This window comes from Dasypus novemcinctus, chromosome 8 (genome assembly GCF_030445035.2).
Source record: "Dasypus novemcinctus isolate mDasNov1 chromosome 8, mDasNov1.1.hap2, whole genome shotgun sequence".
Classification (NCBI taxonomy): Eukaryota; Metazoa; Chordata; class Mammalia; order Cingulata; family Dasypodidae; genus Dasypus; species Dasypus novemcinctus.
Genome location: NC_080680.1, coordinates 4,248,142 through 4,268,361, shown reverse-complemented (window position 1 = coordinate 4,268,361; position 20,220 = coordinate 4,248,142). Strand labels below are relative to the sequence as shown.

The window sequence follows — 20,220 nt, the reverse complement described above, 5'->3', positions numbered from 1 at the left end:
TGAAAACTGTGACATGAACAGACATTTGCACACTGATGCTCACAGCAGCATTATTCATAATTGTCAAAAGATGAAAACAACCCAAGTGCCTACCAACCAATGAATGGATAAACAAAATGTAGTACATACATACAATGGACTACTATGCTGCAGTAAGAAGAAATGAAATTGGGACACGATAACATGGATGAATTTTGACAACTTGTGCTAAGTGAAATAAGCCTAACACAAAAGGACAAATATTGCATGGTCTCACTAATACGAACTAAATACACAGAATAAATGCATGGAGTTAAAACCTAAAGTATGGGTTATTAAGTGGTAAGAGAAGGGCTGTGAAGGACTACTGATGCTTAATGTATGTAGAATTTTTAATTAATTTGACTGTAAAGGTGTAGAAATAGAGTTGATGGTAACATGTTACAGTGAGTAGCAGCTGATTTATAAATGGGATTGTGACTGAAAAGGGTAGACTAGAGATGTAAATGTCGTTGAAAGAAAGCTGGAGAATAATGTAGGGACTGAATAACAGTGAGCACAGAGGTTGATGAGAATTGTTAATAGTGCGAATGCAAGAACGTCCTATTAACTAGAACAGATATATGGGGAAAATACATTTAATGTTAAGGTTAACAGGAATACTGAAATATTCTTGCATCAGTGCCAAAGATGTACTGTGTCAATAATAGGGGCGATATAGGAAATGTGTGCCAAATATATGCTATGGACCATAGGTAGTGGCAATAGTCTGATAATATTATCTCATAATTTGTAATAAATGTTCCACCACAGTGTGGTGTATTGGTAAAGTGGTGTTGTATGGGAATTCCACACATGTGCATGATTGTTTTATAAGCTCACTACTACTGTAATAAAAAGATATTTTTAAAAAACCCAACAACTTCCAACTCGTGATGCATCTGTAAAAAGACCTGTACTGAAAGGGGGAAATATTAAACACAAATGAGGTTTTATGGCTAAGAGATTGCTAAGTGAGTCAGGGGGTCATTCCGGAGGTTCTGGTGGTGCATGTTTTAGGAGGATCTCACCGACTGCAGCAGTAAATAGTGCCTCAAGCAGGGGGCTCCTGAGGGCTCTGGAGACATGGGGACCCTAGAGGCGGGGCAGACAACCCCAGTAAACCAGCATTCCGTTGGTGGGCCTTACCTTGAAATAAATGACAACCTATCTATCTCCCCAATGTAACAGAGTTAGACTCATTTATAATTTTTCTACACATAGTTCTTATGTCCCTTTTATTTGAACCTATAATTAGCACTATACCCATTTAACACATGTCACAGAGATTTAAGTCTTTGGTCTTTCATATGCCGTTGAGCCCTGAATCCCAGCAGAGTTCCAACACTGACTCTCCAGTTCATTAGACCCACCCAGGAAACTAACAAAAGGATGATGATGGACAATGCTCATCTCAAAAACCAGAGAATATCTACAACTACAAGCAAGACAGTTTCATCTCTCTTCCCCATGGGATCTAAGCTCCTTCTCAATCAGAAGCAGAGTGGGCATCACCATCCTCAAATCCTTAAGATTAAGGAATGAACAGACATGGGGAGGGGGGGGAATGCAACTATGGACTAAAGTAGACTTAGTGTAGCAATGGAAGACCTTGTAACACTGATATAAAGGCAGTGGCCACCAGAGGTTCTGAAAAGAGGGAGAGGGAAGAATAGGTATAACATGGGGCATTTTGGGAACATTGGAATTCTTCTGTGTGATATTGCAATGATGGATACAGGCCAGTATACTTTTTGTCAAAACCTATAAAATTCTATGGTGCAAAGTGTAAATCATAATGTGAACTGTAGTCCATGATTAGTAGCAATGTTTCAATATGTGTTCATCAACAGGAACAAATGTTCTACCTTAATGAAAGATGTTAGTGGGGAAAACTGTGGGAAAGGGAGAGGGTGTGGTATATGGGAATCCCTTACATTTTTGATGTAACATTTATGTAATCTAATGCTTCTTTAATGAAAAAAAAGAAAAAAAAAACTGACCATACACTTATCCTATAGCTCAGCAATTATCCTCCTGGGCATTTACCCCAGAGAAATGAAAACTTAAGTTCACACAAAATTTGTACATATGCGTTCATAGAAGTTTTAATTTAATAGAAAAAAATGAGGACACAACCCAAATGGCCTTCAATGTGTGAATAATGAGGTGAACTCTGGCATATCCTTATAAGAGAATACTTCCCAGCAATTAAGACGGAATGAACTGTTGATACATGCAACAACTTTCAGTGACCTTCAGATGAATTACACTTAGTGAAAAAAGTCAACTCCAAAAGGGTTGACTCCATTTATACAGCATTCTCAGTTTCCAGGGAACAGGGATGGGGAAGGCAAGTGTGAATGTAAAGGACTAACATAAACAATTTCCCTGTGGTGATGTTTTATCTGCAGCCTATTTTTGGTAGTGGTTATGTGATAATTTTATGGGATAAATTCATAGACATAAGTGCCACACAAAAATGAATGCATGTAAAATTATGGAAATAGAAGAAGGTCTGCAATGTAAATAAATACTGTACAAATATCGATTTCTTGGTTTTGATATTCAGTTATATAAGATGATACCACTAGAGACAGCTGGGTAAAGGGTAAGCAGAATTTTATGTAACACTTTTGCAACTACTTGTGAGTCTCTAACTATTTCAAAATACAAAGTTTAAAAAATCAGCCTATTATAATTAGCTGCTTCTTCAAGTAAGGATGAAGCTTGCTCTGGATGAGCAGCTCTAAAATTTAGATGCACTGTTTTTGGCAGAAGATGAAGTAATGAAGAGATGCCATCTGCTTGACCCTCACTTCACAAATGAGCAATCTGCTGTTACTGTAAGGGTGTGTAGAAATCCATAACTGTTATGACCTATTGATAGGAACAAAGAGAAAAGCAAACTCATGAAAAATAAAAGTTTCCTAAATATGCTTGGTAAAAAGAATTCTAATCCTCAATAGAGTAAACAGACTTGCACGAGATCATTGGGGTTAAAAAAGTCTATGTTATTTTCACTTTCAATTAAAAAAGAGGCATGAATGAAAAGGCCTTTAGTGATAAAATTTTTTGTTCATGAAAAACTACCCAAGGGTGACATGAGCCTAAAATGCTGCAAGATGGAAGTGCAGGACTAGCGAAGCTAGGAGAAACTGTTGCCAGCAAAACTATTCTTAAAAATGGTTAAGGTAAATTCTCTAAACAGAAAGGAAATGGTAACAGAAGGTTTGGAACTTCAGAAAGAGAACATTGGAATGCATAAAAATATTGGAAATATATGGACTATACTTTTAATGAATTTCTTAAAGTACATTTGATGGTTGAAACAAAAATTACAACATTTACAAACATATGTTACTCAATATTTGTAGATAAAACACTTAAAAATATTTTTAAAATTGGTGGTGTGCGGGTAGGAGGGATCTAAATGGAAGTAAGATTTCTACACATCACTCAGAGTGGTAAAACACTAAACCCAGTAGACTGTGACAGGTTATATGTGCATATTTTAATACCTAAAGCAACCACTAAGACACAATATGAAGTCATATACTCAAAAACACTGTAAATAATCAACATGGACTCATTAAAAAATTTAAGTAGCCTAAGGAAAGGCAAGAAGTGGGAAAAAGAGGAAACAAACAGAAAACCAATAATAGAATGGCAGATTTAACTCCTAGCATATTATTACTCTAAATGCCACTGGTCTAAATACAATAATTGAATGACAGAGATTGGCAAAGTAGATGTATGTATCCCTAATTAATGTTTTGCATCATTTTTTTCTGTGTTGAGCTTCACAGATTGCATGTATTCTTTTGAATTTCTTTTCTCATTCTGATTTTGAGGTTTATCTCTACTGATGCTTTATATTTAGTTTATTCATTTTCAATTCTGTATAGTATTTCATTATTTGTCAAACTTATCTCTTCTGCTAAACAAATAGGAACAAAGTTACGATGAACATCTGTGTACATTTACCCCAGTGCATCACACACACCTACCTACTGGTGACATTGTTTGATCACAGGATATGAACATGCTGAATTATACTGGATTATGCATAAATATTTTCATTGTGGTTGTATCTATTTACATTTCTGTCAACACTGGATTTGAGAATCATGCTTGATTTTGTCCCACTTTAAAAATGTTTGCTTATCTGCTGGGTGTGAAATTGCCTTTTGAGGTTTCAATTTATGTTTTCCTGATTATTAATGAAATTAACCACCTTCTTATGGATTTATGGGTCATTTCTGCTTCCCCTTATTAAAAATTCCTGCTCAGGTTTTTATCCTCGTTTTTCTATTGAGTCATTTGTCTTTTTATAAAAATATTTTTCCTGTAAAGCTAATGAAAGTTTAAAGTGAGCTAACCATATCGTTAATATGTTATTTGTGCTAAAAAAATAAACTTAGCAGCAATCTGTCATGCATGGTATAGACATTCTCATCATGTAGAATTCCTTATTGAAATAAGGGGTGGAGGTGGGGTAAGGGTGATACTTAACTGAATGATGTCTGAATCTATTTCTAGAGTTATGATAATCACCTGGTTATTTCTCTTAGATATATCAAGAAACATTTCAATCAATGGCAGACATTTTTAACATAAATTACACATAACGACTTCAATACATCTCTGTATATGTACTAAAAGAACATAAAGAAAACTTTGGAGTACAGATCCATTGTTTTAAGGAAATGCTTCTACATGGAAATTCTATAAAATTGCTTAGACTTTTCAAAGAAAATGGAAGAAAACCAATACTTATTCTTTTAGGGCTCACAGATACCAAGGAAATGGCTTTCTTATTTTACCTCATTTGAGTCCAGCATTCTTTTGTAATTTATATTGGAAGAGTGTGCTCCCAAACTATTAGAATTTTCTTCATCATTGTTTCATTTAAAAATCAGAATGATTTGTTTATTCTTTCTTTTTTCCAAAGTAGCATGTATGATATAATTTTTAAAAAGCATCTACACATCTTATACTATCTTAAAGACAGTTCCCTTTTCATGTACAAAGAGAACTTGTACAAAAATAAATGGACAGGAAATACATCCTCAGTGTAGTAATTGTGCTAGAAAGGAATTTTACAGCCAAGTTATCCAATTGAATCAGCGTATTTCCACATTATTGATTGTGATCTACCTTTAATAATTTGCACCACACCCTATAGTTTCTACAATGTTTAAAATTGATAGATAGCCAATGATTGGCAGTTGCTTTTACTTCGGGTAGTCTCTCACCACATTAAGAAGTATATGTCAGTATTAAGAATATGGAAAACTACAAGTGTTGGAGAGGTGTGGAGAGATAGGAGTGCTTATTCACTGTTGGTGGGAATGTAGAATGGTAAGGCCACTGTGGAGGACTGTCAGGCAGTTCCTAAGGAAGTTGAGTGCAGATTTGCCATGTGACCGAGCACTACTAGGTATATACCCAGAAGAAGTGAGAGCAGTGACATGAATAGACACCTGCACACCGATGTCCAAAGTAGCCCTATTCACGATTGTCAAAAGAAGCAAACTCCCTAGATGCCCATCAACTGGTGAATGGTAAATAAGCTGTGGTGTAAACACATGATGGCATATTATGCAGATGCAAGAAGAAATGAAGTTGTGAAGCATATGACAATGTGGATGAACCCGGAGGACATTATGTGTAGTGAAGCAAACCAGACACAAAAGGACAAATGATGTAAGACTGCACTATTATGAACTAAATATGTTGTGTAACCTCATGGAGTTATTAATTAGAAGATGGGTCACCAGAAAATAGAATGAGGGTAGAGAATGGAAAGCTGAAGTTTAATCATGGCAGAATTAGTAAAAAGGTTTGTAAATCTTTGGAAATGAATAGAAATGGTAAAAGTATGTCATGGTGTTTGTAGCTAGAAGTGCTAATATATGGTATGACAGTGGTTGAAAGGGAAAAATCTAAGGTCCTGTATATTACTAGAAGGAAAGCTAAAATATGTAACAAGGGATTGTATAACATAGTGAAACCTCATGTGAAATATGAATATGGGTGATCTTGCATATATGACTGTTTTTCTTTGAAACTGAACAAACGTATAAAATGTTACAAGATCGTAATATCAAGGAAAATTACAGTCAAAACAAAATATGGACGGTAGTGTATAGTAATATATTAACAATCTTCCATTAACATTAAAAAAGGAAATATACTAAGTGAAAGAAACCAGACAAAAGATAGTACAATTTGTTTAAATCTACCCATACCAACTATACATAGTAATAAATTAGATGGAAACAGAATAGCAGCTATGAGTGGCAGGGGGAGCATGGAGAGACTGAGAGGTGGTTATTAAGGGGTAGAACTTTTTGCCTGTTTTTTTTTATTATTATTGTTAGAATAATGAAAATGCTTTAACAATGATTGGTGTGATGATTGCACAGCTATGTTATTATACCAAATACCGTTGACTGTACACTTTGGATGGATGGTATGCTTTGTTAATATGTGGTAATAAAATGGATTAAAAAATTAAAGGACTTAAGTAAACAAAAAAAAGTATATGTCTGTTCATGTCTCCCCTTCTTGATATTTGAATTTAGTTTTAGATGTAGCAAAGCATATATAAATACCTTCTCCAGTGAATAGATGCTTTGGAATTGGGGGTCATTTTTTAAGCAGATCTTGGGAATTAGGTAAAGACTGAAAATGAAAAAATAGAGGTCACCAACAAAATAAACTTAGATGACCTTATTGCCTCAAGAAATTTATTGTAAGAGGCACTTGAAAAACTGAACCATGTTAGGACTAAAATATGCTCTAAAATCTAAGATGAATCTACATACTTCCTAGCATATTATTTTCTTTTTATTAGCAAATATATGCTATATTTACAATAGCCTATTATTAATCAGAGCAATAAGAAAACTTGCTTTTGGGAGCTTAATTATTAATATATTTAAAATAGGCTAATACATGACAGATAATATTATTTTTATTAAAGTCAGAAATTGGATAAAAACTTAATTATAAAGAGTAAAATGTACATCTTGTAAAAATTAAATAGAGCTCAATCAAACAGTGTACAGCATGCTAGGGGAAGCAAACCCAGTTGCTTGAGGCTGAAAGCGATGGGGCTGGTGGTTTAGGAGGGAGCAGCTGTGCCTTCAGGTGCAGGCACACCTGGGAAGAGGTTTGCTGGGTCATCAGGTAGGGGAATGCTCAGCATTACTGGAGATGACAAGCCATCTTCTTTTTTCTTTATCCTTTTCAATAATATGGTAAAATAATTTCATTGCTCTGTGTGATACTGTGAAAAAGCCCTGTCTCCATAGTCAGACTAAAAGCTTACAAATGAGCAGACTTCTATAGTTTCAAGGAATAGCCAAACCTGGGAACCACACATATATATCCATCCACCCCAAAGTAGAATGGAGAAATAAATTATTTTGTAATATTTTTGAAATGGAATGTTATACAACAATATAAATAAGCAGCAAGCCACTGCTCAAAATTATGGATGCTATTGACAAGCTGTCTTCTAAGGTGGATCATATCACTTGACTTCCATGAGTGGAGCAGTAGAGTGGATTCTGTGTTCTCTCCTAGAGAAGGTATTGCCAAACTTCTTAATTTTTGACACTCTAGTGTGTGTAAAGTGATATTTCACTGGGGCCTTGATTTACACACTCTTTTTAATAAGAAGTGTGATCACTTGTTTCTTCACCATTTGTTTTTCCTGTACTGGGAGTTGCCTGATGATATTGTGTGCACATTTCCCTATTGTATGTCTCTTTTTTTTTTTGCATTGATATATAGGAGTTCTTTTTGTATTCTGATTACACACCCATAGTGGTTTTATGTGTTGTGAGTATCTTCTTTCACTTTGTGACATGTATCTTCTTTTATGGAGTCATTCAGTGAGCAAAGTTCATAACTTAAATATAATCTGTTTCAATCTTTCCGGACCTCAAGGAATGCACTTTCTATATTGTCAGTTATAATATCTACAGACTGACAGTTTCATTTTTCTTTTTTATGACTTTAATTCATTTTTTCCAATTTAGTCTTTTTATTTATTATAGAAGTTGTAGATTTACAGAAAAACCATGCAGGAAATACAGAGTTCCCATATTCTACTTCTACCACCAATTTATTAACACCTTGCATTAGTGTGATACATTTGTTACAACTTATTTGAAACATTACTATCAACTATATTTCATGGTTTATATTAGGGTTCACTTTTTGTGTTATACAGTCCCATGTTTTTTTAAATTCTGGTAATACATGTACAAATTAAAATTTCCCCTTTTAATCACATTCAAATGTTTAATTCGGTGCTGTTAATTACATTCACAATGTTGTGCTACCATCCCCATCCATTACCAAAACTTTTCCTCATCCCACATAGAAACAGTACAATTTAAGCCTTAACTTTCGATGTCCTGCTTCTACCCCAGCCCCTGGTATTCTAGCTCCTGTATTCTAGCTCCTGGCTATGAGTTTGCCTATTCTGATTATTTCTTATCACTGAGAAGTTAAGATACTTGTCCTTTTGTGTCTGGCTTATTTCACTCAACATCAAGCCTTCCGGATTCGCCCATGTGGGTGCAGGATCTTTATCTTTCTGCGTGAAACTGAGAAGAGCCTCCAGGTCAATGCTGCATAGACGCTGTGCCACTGGCCATACCCACCTCGGCTCTGGAGCAGGGGCGCATCTGACGCTCCTGCTTTGGGTGTGATGATGACTCCAGGTCCTAGAACTTTCTTTACGTATTGATTCCTCAAAAGCCACAGTCGTTTCATTACCCTGAATGTGGGGATGCCCCTGGCAGAAGACTGTGATCAGAGATCCTTCATCAGCTCCTCAGCTGCCCAGCAGTCCCCTTCCGTGCTCGCAAGACTTAATCCAAGAGATGGGGAGTCTGGTTTTCCCCCATTTATTGATCTGGGGTGAGTCCCGTTCATTTTCAGGGATTATTGGATTTAAAAAAAGTATATGTGGTTGATGCATTGCTCAAGGATGTAGAATTCTAAATCAGTCTGTTTGCTCTCATTCGAAATTCTGGGGATGCATGTGACATTTAAGTTGACCACTCTGATGCCCTGCCTGTGCTGGGGCTCTCTCGGCACAGTCCTCACAGGATCTGGATTTTTCAGGCTTGAACAGGCTTTGAGTGTGTTTGAATAATCTGTATTTTCATGTCAAATGTAAGTGTTTATTGAAGGTCTTTGTATCTGCCAAATCCTTTCATTTATCTTGGAAAATATTTTTCCTATCACCAGTATACCAGTATATATTATTTTATTCACATTAGCACTGTTTGTTATTATCTCTATATTTCAATTCAATTATCCCTATATTTCAACTTGAACAAGGACACTGAGTGAAAAAGCATTTTTAAAGATGCATATTGTATTTTGTACATCTCTTCTTTTATTTATTTCTCATCTGACTTGATTCTCTGCCTTTGCATCCAATATAGAGAAACAAGCATGTAATAATTCATTCCCTCTTTATTATGAATATTCACTTTATATTTGTGAACATAATTTTTGAGGACTGCATTCATTGTATATATTTATAGGGAAGTGCAGAAAGCTGAATATTAACTTGCTAAATATATGATAGAGAACTTCAAAATGTCATTCAGATAAGGACAGAGCTTCATGTCATTTTTTATTGCAAATTCTAAGGCAAAATTTCTCAGTATACATTCTCAGGAAATAGAACTGCACTTCAGGAAATATGTGGATCAACCAAAACCATAGGTAGCAGTTTGATATTATTGATGAAGTCTAAAAAAGAAATAATGGATTATGTTTGTAATCTGATCTGTACCTGGGCATGACTGAGTTATGATTAGGGCATTCCCCGCCAAGGGGTGGGGACTCACAGATAAAAGGCAAGGCAAAGAACAGAGGGGGAGGGCTTTTGATGTTGGAGTTTTGATGTTGGAGTTTTGATGCTGAAGACTTAAGCTGGAGCCCCAGGAAGTCAGCACACAGAGGAAAGAGAAGCCAGCCCCAGGAAGAGAAGAACCTTGAACCCAGAGAAAAGCAAGCCCCAGAAACGTAGGAACCCAGGAAGCCTGGACCCTCATGGACGTTGTTAGACATCTTGTTCCAAATAGACTTTGGTAGGAAAGTAACTTATGCTTTATGGCCTGGTATCTGTAAGCTCCTACCCCAAATAAATACCCTTTATGAAAACCAACCAATTTCTGGTATTTTGCATCAGCACCCCTTTGGCTGACTAATACACCATATAAGAAAGAAACAACAACATTGTGTACTATTAAACCTTGTGCTTTTACTTTTTTAACTGCCTCCTTTTTTGTTATTTGTGCTTTCCCCTGTGCTTTCCCCTGTTGCTGTCCTTGCACTGAACATTGGACAAAACAAAAAGATTTGATCTCTCTTTAGGTGATATGGCTTAATAATCTATGTTAATATGTTCACCCAAAGTATTGATTCTGATACAGATGTTTAAAAATATAATATTTTACCATGATTTACATTTATCTTGTTTTTATCTTACATTGTATTTGATCTTATACGTAAGTGAGGTAAAATTCATGGGAACCTGTCAGGAGCGCTTGCTAGAGCAAGGGAAATGATGTGAACTTTGTCAGATGGGGCTATGTTGGTGCTCATATGTAACACTAGAGTTCATTTTTAACTTTTATATTTAACAGATGTATGGTGCAAGTTATTAATTATAACCATGGGTCAATGGCAGCAAATACCACAAAACTAATGATTTTTCCATTTTGCTCAGAAATGTATTAAAGGTGCTGTTTATTTACTGCTAGGTTTGAAGTTCTGCTTTTCTCTTTCCACTTTAAATACTATTTCTGCAGATCCTGCTCTGTTCACCCCGGGTGAACTGTCATAAACCCTGAAATGCTGGTTAAGCGTGGGCGGAGGAGGCGAGAGAGGCTCCACTCGCGCTACAGCTCTTCTTGGTGTCAGAGCATTTAGAGAAGGTTAGAGGTTATCTCCAGACTTAAACATCCCTCAATAACTTTAGAACGTGCTACGCCTTGCCGTTTGGAGTTCTAAACTCGGCTCCGGGTGGTGGCCAGGTGTTGGGCAACGGGGAACCGAGGCCATCACGGAGGCAAAATGAGAGTTCCTCCAGGTCCCAGAGAGGGTGCGGGCCGCAGGTGGTCCAAGGCGGGAGCGACCACGCTGGCGGCTCAGCCAGCGGGAGCAGCGGGCGGAGGGGAGCGCCCTGCGGAGGGGAGCAGCCGGCGGAGGGGGGGGAGCAGCCGGCGGAGGGGGAGCAGCCGGCGGAGGGGAGCAGCCGGCAGAGGGGAGCGCCCGGCGGAGGGGAGCGCCCGGCGGAGGGGGAGCGCCCGGCGGAGGGGGAGCAGCCGGCGGAGGGGAGCGCCCAGGGGAGGGGTGCGCCCGGCAGAGGGGAGCGCCCGGCGGAGGGGGAGCGCCCGGCGGAGGGGGAGCGCCCGGCGGAGGGGAGCAGCTGGCAGAGGGGAGCGCCCGGCAGAGGGGGAGCAGCCTGCGGAGGGGAGCGCCCGGCGGAGGGGGAGCGCCCGGCGGAGGGGAGCAGCCGGCAGAAGGGAGCGCCCGGCAGAGGGGGAGCAGCCGGCGGAGGGGAGCGCCGGGTGGAGGGGAGGGCCCGGCAGAGGGGGAGCGCCCGGCGGAGGGGAGCGCCCGGCGGAGGGGGCCCGCAGGCTTGCGCCTGTGCTGTGGTCAGGGTCAGTAGAGGACCTGTGGAAGTCGAGGACCGGCTAGCTGAAAGCAAACGCGCCGAAGGGGACGGGCCTGGGGTGGAGGGCGGTGGAGGACGGTGGCTGCCACTTGGCACCAGCTGCGGTCGGTGTGTGTGGAAACAGCAGAGGTGGGCTGGGGCCCTGGGGCGTTTACACCCCAGAGCGGGAAACCTGCTCGTTAACCAGGCCAAAGGTCAGTGCCGGCCAGGGGCTTGGCGGTGCCGATGGACGCGGAGGCAGCTGCGAAAGCTCCGAGGGCCACCGCGCTCCGAGGGCCACCGCGCTCCGAGGGCCACCACGCTCTGGAAGCCACCGCGCTCCGAGGGCCACCGCGCTCCGAGGGCCACCGCGCTCTGAGGGCCACCGCGCTCCGAGGGCCACCATGCTCCGAGGGCCACCACGCTCCGAGGGCCACCACGCTCTGAGCGCCACCACGCTCCAAGGGCCACCACGCTCCAAGGGCCACCACGCTCTGAGCGCCACCACGTGTGGAAGGGGATTAAGGAAAGACCTGGGCGTGGACCCATCAGCGCACACACGCCCGGCTCGGCGGCCTCGCCGGGGAAGCCTTCGCCCACGCGGAACGGGGCCTTCAGAATGGAAAGCGAGCGGCTGGAAGACGGCGGCCTTCCGTTTAGCCGCCTGCGGTGCCTAGGTGACCGGAAGATGCCCTGGGAGAAGCTGTGGCGCTGCGGCGGGTGCAGGGGTGGCGGAGCGGGGGCGGGCAGCGCGGAAACAGCTGAGCAACTGGCGGGGATGCGAAAGGTTTGCGTTTAGATGTGCGTCCCTTCACGTCACTGGATGCCAATCAGTAAACTAGTTTTTCTCATCCATCAAATGGCACGTTCATGCACCAATCCAAATTATTTAGGAAACACTTCCAAACGAAGTTATTTAATCCATATTCACAGGAAGGATGGGATTCTACTTGTACAAGAAATATTTTGTAGGTCAAGAGGTCAGATGCAAAATTGCCATTCATCTGTAAATATGCATCACTCTGAATACTTGAAATAGTACATATATAATTAATATGTAATATAAAATACGTCCTTTGCCTTTTACATCATCATAGTTAGAATTTACCTGTAGCTTGGATTTCAATGTGTTGCTTATAAATGAGCCATTTACTGATTTTTTGCCATGCTCAGCGCAGTGGTCAAGCAGGGGCCGGTGCAGCAGGTGCAGGGGCCAGCGGGATTCCCAGGCAGCAAGGGAGGCCGCACCTGCCTGCATCCCACCAGGCCCCTGAGCCGCAGCGTCGCGGCATTGACGAGCCTTTTCTTTTCCATGCACTTGAAGGGATGAGCCAATAAAAGTTTTGTTAACAACATGGTAATGTAGCGGATTGCTTTCTGAGACAACACACACTCTTGTTCATTCCCTTTCAGGTATTCAGTGGAGTCAAATATTTCTAATAAGCCTGGTTAATGGGATGTTATAGCTGTCTATGTTTTTTTAAGATTATATATATTTATTTATTTCCCCCCTCCACCTTCCCCTCCTGTCCTCCCGCCCTGCTGATTTTGCTGTCTGTGTCCATTCGCTATGTGATCTTCTGTGTCTATTTCTCTTTTTGTTTTTTCTTCTCATTTTTCTCCTCTAGGATTCACCAGGATTTGATCCTGGGGATCTCTGATGTGGAGAGAGATTCCCTGTCAATTGTGCCACCTCAGTTCATGGTCTCTGCTGTGCTTGACCTTGACTCTCCCCTTTGTCTCTTTTGCTGAATCACATTTTGCTGCATGACTCACTTGGGTGGCACTTGGCTCGCCACATGGGCACTGGATCACCACGAGGCACTCAGCTCGCCACGCGGGCACTTGGCTCGCCACATGGGCACTGGATCACCATGAGGCACTCAGCTCGCCACGCGGGCACTGGATCACCACGCGGGCACTGGATCACCACATGGGCACTGGATCACCACGTGGGCACTTGGCTTGCCACACGGGCACTGGATCACCACGCGGGCACTGGATCACCACGTGGGCACTTGGCTCACCACGCGGGCACTGGATCACCACGAGGCACTCGCACAGACCCTCAGTTCACTGCATGGGCACTGGCTTGCAGCATGGGCACTGGCTAACCATGCGGGCACTCACGTGGTCACTCAGCTAGCCACACAGACACTCATGTGGGCACTGGCTTGCTATGTGGGCACTCAGCTCGCCACAGGGGCGCTCACACGGGCCCTTGGCTCACCACGCAGGCACTGGCTTGCTGCGTGGGCACTGGCTCATCACGAGGGCACTCACATGGGCACTCGGCTCGCCACATGGGCACTCGGCTCGCCACGTGGGCATTTGGCTCGTCACACGGGCATTCGTGTGGGCACTCGGCTCGTCACACAAGCACTCTCATGAGCCCTTGGCTCGTCACACAAGCACTCGTGCAGGCACTCGGCTCACCACGTGGGCACTCGGCTCACCACGTGGGCATTTGGCTCGTCACACGGGCATTCGTGTGGGCACTCGGCTCACCACACAAGCACTCTCATGAGCCCTTGGCTCGTCACGCAAGCACTCGTGCAGGCACTCGGCTCACCACTCGGCTCACCACATGGGCACTCGGCTCACCACGTGGGCACTCGGCTAGCCACGTGGGCATTTGGCTCGTCACACGGGCATTCGTGTGGGCACTCGGCTCACCACACAAGCACTCTCATGAGCCCTTGGCTCGTCACACAAGCACTCGTGCAGGCACTCGGCTCACCACGTGGGCACTCGGCTCACCACGTGGGCATTTGGCTCGTCACACGGGCATTCGTGTGGGCACTCGGCTCACCACACAAGCACTCTCATGAGCCCTTGGCTCGTCACACAAGCACTCGTGCAGGCACTTGGGTCACTGCATGGGTGCTGGCTCATCACGAGGGCACTCGGCTCACCACGTGGGCACTCGGCTCACCACGTGGGCACTCGGCTCGTCACACGGGCATTCGTGTGGGCACTCGGCTCACCACACAAGCACTCTCATGAGCCCTTGGCTCGTCACGCAAGCACTCGTGCAGGGACTTGGATCCCTGCGTGGGCACTCGGCTTGCCACGCAGGCCTTGTGTGGCCGCTTGGCTCGTCGTGCAGGTGCTGGCTCGCTGGGCAGGCATGCGTTTTCTTCTTTTTCACCAGGAGGCCACAGGGATTGCACCCGGGTCCTCCCATATGGTAGGCAGAGGCCTTATCACTTGAGCCACATCTGCTTTTCCTGCCTGTGGTTTTTATTTACCACAATTCAGCCATTGTCTTGTCTGAAATCTGGTCCAAAAGGGTTGATTTACCTGCACCAGTGATCTTTTTAATGTTAAGAGCAAACATCCCTTAATACAGAAAAACGTCAAGAAGAAAAATTACATTAGACATGTTATTGACAAAGGTGACTCTGTCCTAAATACAAATCAGAAAGAGACAAATTAAAATTCTTTAGAGTGTTTGCTTCAGCCGCACATGTACTACAATTGGAACGGTGCAGAGATTAGCACAGCTCCTGCACAAGGGTGACACAAAAATTCCTGAAGCATTCCAAATTTTTTTCTCTCGCTTAAGTTTAAAATCCTATTAATGGCATCATACTACTCTCCAAAACAAGAATTTATAACATAACAAAACCCCAATAAAAGTCAACAGCTGTTACTTGACTGTAAAAAAAGTTTATTAATGACTATTTGGGGTTTCTTATCATCCTAAAGAAATTCCCTTGTTTGTTTGGTTTAGTACACAATAATTTCCAATTTGTTGTTTGAAGGAAAGAAAGTGCAACCTTTTTCAAGGATGAATATTTAGTATATAGTGGTAAAAATTAATCTTTAAATATTTGGCCATTTAGTAATTTTCCAATTCTGAAGAAAACATTTGTACTGCTAAAAATAATTTTCAATTAGGATTACTTTGTTGAAGTTGGCATAAGCCGACTGAAAAGCAAACAACAATGGTGATAATAAAACGCCGGCTCCCTGCACTGCTGGGAGCTGCCAGATGTGGACGCTGAGCATCGCCGCATCTCCCCTGAAATGCCATGACGGCTGGTGGACCTGAGGGAGACAGTCGAGGAGTGGACGGAAGACCAGGCTCTGTGCAGCTGTGGGCAGTCGTGGGGCCGGGATTCCCGGGGAGGATGGACGCGTCAGTGACGGGTCTCCAGCGCTCAGTGCCCTGGAGCTGCGGCTAGGGCCATGCCCAGGCGGGGACTCTGGGTGCCAAGGCAGGGAGCGCAGGAAGGGGTAGAATCAGCGCTAGTCCAGGGTGGGGAGCCCGGGGATACTGCAGTCCAGGCACCTGACTGCAAAGGATGAAGCTCACCCAGCTACCCGGCTGGGAAGTGCTGCTGTACGGGGAGGGTAGCAGAGAGCTCTGGACGTTGTCCCCAAGAACCGGGGCATTCAAGCCGTCCACAGCTCGGCCCCTCTCGCAGAGTGGCCGCCGGCCCGGGGTCCCTGGGGATTCCAGGCCTCCGGGGGCCACCCACAGCGTCACCAGGTTTCAGGTTCCTCGGCTCGGTGTGGAGGGACAAGCAGCCCCTCCACAGGGCCTAGGGAAGCACCGCCACAAGGATGCCCAGGGAGCTCTAGAATTTCCAGGCGTTGTTGCCACTGAGCCCACAGTCATCCCTTCCACACGGCAGGGGTGAGGGGCACGCCACCCTCGTGATCTGGAAAGTGCCTGTGAAATTTCAGGCCCTCCCTTCACACCAGAGAAGTCTGAATATTTTATTTCCCTTTTGTGGGGTGTTTACAGTATCTTATTTTAAAATTTGAGTTAAGTATTATACAATAGTAAACATTGTAAGCATTCCTCTGTTTCTAAACTTTCCTTCTGTGTTATCGACCTTTGCATGTCATTTGTGGCTTCCAGAAAACTCCCCCCAAATTCCCGTTTAATTTCCATGCTGGCGTGCGGTATGAAACCGCCATGGGAGGGTCCGCGTGGAAGAGATAACGACTTGGCAAGTCTCACCTGGGTTTCGGGTAAAGCCAGCCCGGGAGGAGTCCCCATCTCAATGCCCTCTTACACATAGAATATATGAGAAAGCTCTGGGGAGTTTCCGGGGGCCACTTGAAAATCTGCACGGGTCCTTTCACATTTCCACCAACAGTGTACCAGTGGGAAGTAAAATGGTGCAACCGCTGTGGAAAACAGTTTGGTGGTTCCTCAGAAAGTTGAGCTCAGAATCGCCCTACGAGCCGGCAATTCCTCTCCAACAGAGCGGAAGCCCGTGAGTGGATGGGATGCGTGCACGCCAGTGTTACAACAGCACCATTCACAACTGCTGAAAACAGAAGCAACTCAAGCACATGTCCATCAGCAGGTGAAGGGGACACAAGTGGTGGTGTGCTCCACAGTGAGCGTTAGTCAGCCACAAAAAGGAAAGACGCTCTGATACTTGCCACGGCACGGACACCTGTTGAGTGAAATAAGCCAGACACCAAAGGACATATATTGTTTGATTCCACATATATGAAATACCTAGCAAATGCAAATTCACAAGGACAGACAGTAGATCATAAATTATTAGGGGTGAGAGTGGGGGCGGAATGGGGGCCTAATGTTTAATGGGTAAAGAGCTTCTGGTTGGATTCCTGAAAAAGTTTTGGAAATGGATGGTGGTAAAGGTAGCATGACAACTGTAATACACCTGAATTGTATACTTGAAAGTGTTTAAAATGGGAGCTTTTGAGTTTATCTATGTTACCACAAAAAAATTTTTTGTATTAAAGATTTATTTATTTATTTCTCTCCCCTTCCCTCCCACACCGGTTGTCTGTTCTCTGTGTCTGTTTGCTGCATCTTCTTCTTTGTCTGCTTCTGTTGTCAGCGGTATGGGAATCTGTGTTTCTTTTTGTTGCATCATCTTGTTGTGTCAGCTCTCTGTGTGTGTGGTGCCATTCCTGGGCAGGCTGCACTTTCTTTTGCACTGGGCGGCTCTCCTTACGGGGTGCACTCCTTGCGCGTGGGGCTTCCCTACGCGGGGACACCCCTGTGTGGCAGGGCACTCCTTGTGCGCATTAGCACTGTGCGTGGGCCAGCTCCACACAGGTCAAGGAGGCCCGGGGTTTGAACTGCAGACCTCCCATGTAGTAGATGGACGCCCTAACCACTGGGCCAAGTCCGCCACCACCAGAAAAATTTTTAAAAAGAGTTGGCTAAGATTAATTGTAAGCTTTTTTTTAAACTGAAAAACAGTATAGTTAAGTTTAAAAATCAGTGAGCACCTATTAGATAATAAGAATAATAGACCGTATGCTGATGAATGATTTAAAATGCCTGGATTAACCCTATGCCTGCACACAGAATGACAGAAGAGTGCATTTTCTAGGTTTCTTCTTCTGATAGTCAAAGACAGGGTAAGGAAATAAACTAAGTACATGCTAGGTAAAAAAATTAAGTAAATAACTAAGTAGTACTCCTGTGTGTGAAACGGGCATAAGGAAGATGATGACTGTGCAGCTTGGATTTACTCTTATGATGGAGCTTCAGGGCCCCCAAATGAGTAAGTAAGGGGCCGTTTCCCCAGGCTCTGTCTATAGTAACCGGTCAGGTCTGATGCTACGCCCACCCCTGCTGTTTTTTGCTGTCTGTGTCTGTTCGCTGTGAGATCTTCTGCATCTATTTCTCTTTTTGTCTTCTCTTCTTGTTTTTCTCCTCTAGGATTCACCGGGATTCAATCCTGGGGACCTCTGACATGGTGGTCACTTGCACCGCCTCAATTCCTGGTTTCTGTTGCACCTCGCCTTGGCTCTCCCCTTTGTCTCTCTCTTGTTGTGTCATCATCTTGCTGTGAGACTCACTTTTGCCGGAACTGGCTCCCTGTGTGGGCACTTGGTTTGCTGTGTGGGCACACTTTTTTTTTTTTTACCAGGAGGCCCCAGGGATTGAACCTGGGTCCTCTCATATGGTAGGTGGAAGCCCAATCATTTGAGCCACATCCGCTTCCTGACTTTTTATGGGCACCAAGAGAAGTTAAAGAAAATCTTAATGGAGGTATTATTTTCCAGCAAAGGGAAATCAAATTCCCACAGGACTTTTGGCTGCCCTGCATGAAAGTGGAATATTTAGTGATGAATTCCCAAATTGGAACTTGCCAACTAGACATCAATTAGAGCAGGTATTTCAAACCTTCAACGCATGAATAAGTTTCAGGGATCCTTGGATCCAGTGTTACCATGTGCAAACACCCCACATACGAGAAGGGAAATGGATGAAAAAGTATTTTGGAAACTATCAAGGAGGCATCAGAACATATAACCTTAGTGTCTTGGGTTGAATTATATACCCCAGAAAAAACATGTCCTGATTCTTAATCCATTCCCGTGGGTTGTTTGTGGATGTTATTTTCAGTTAGAGTGTGGCCAACCGAGTAAGGATGGGGCTTCACCCAATTATTAGAGTCCTTATAGAGGAGGCCACATGGAGAAAGAAATCGGGGAGGAGGAGAAGCTGGAAGTCAAAAGGAGACGCCACCGTGCACTGCTAAGGGACAGAGAAGTCAAGGACCCGAGAATCGCCGGCGGTCACCACAGACGCCGCAGCCTTCAGGGAGGAAGCACCGTCTTGCTGACGCCTCGATTTTGGATGCCTCCTAGCCTGAAAGTCATGAGCCAATCAATCCCCGTTGTTTACGCCAACCCACTTCATGGTAGTTGTGACTGTTGCCCAAAAACCGACACTTCCCTTGATCTCCTGAGAATCACATCTCCGAGCATTTATTTTCCTTACACCTAAGAGCCAACATTATTGGAGTATGCTCTCTCATCCGTACAATCTGAGCTATCCAAGAGGTTATTTTTGTCTTTGCCTCCTCTTTGCGACCGTTCTGATTAATGCATGAAGCATAACCACCCCGGGTCTTTCCCTCAGTGTCTCTCTCAGTGGGCATTCCTCAGCATGACCTTGAGCTGCTGTTACCGTGGCAGTCAGCAGGTTTGGAATCCTCCTCCTTTCCACGGAAGGGCCTGAGAGGCCAGTTGTAAAACATGATATAAGATTTAAACACTAATGAGGAAGGCAGGGAGGGACGTGCCAGCCTGGTTCTGTAGGCAGTGTGTAGGGCATCTAATCAGTCTTCAGGCAGTTGCATAAATGTGTCTCGCCTTTTCTCCAATGATCCCTGTATAATGGAAAGTATGGATAGGGTAATTTCTGCATTTTAAGTACAGTCTAGTTTGCAGTTGACACTAGGGCAACTTGCTATAAAGAGGAAAAACTTGGAGGGAATATAATCCAGTAACAAAAAACACCTGTAATTTTGTAAAATATTGCTTTGGCAATAAACACATTGCATTAACCACAAGATGCACACGTTGAGCTATAACAATAGAAGCCAAGGATTGGAAAGGAAGATGCTCGCACCACACTTGCAAGAATGCTCCACATGGACTTGCGAATGTGTCATACTTCTTACAGGCTATTTGCTCATTTTGGGGTACATTTTAAGAGGTTGAAGATCAGTTAGCAATTCTATACCTTGCACATTGACTTAAGG

The 20,220-nt window shown here is 43.5% G+C and overlaps 1 non-coding gene across 1 annotated transcript; it reads left to right on the top strand.

Moving 5' to 3' along the window:
• The first annotated feature begins 15,171 nt into the window (after window positions 1-15,171).
• On the top strand, window positions 15,172-15,273 carry LOC111766248 (U6 spliceosomal RNA). The gene has a single exon (XR_002798342.2). It is a non-coding gene; the product is annotated as a U6 spliceosomal RNA (small nuclear RNA).
• Window positions 15,274-20,220: the final 4,947 nt, after the last annotated feature.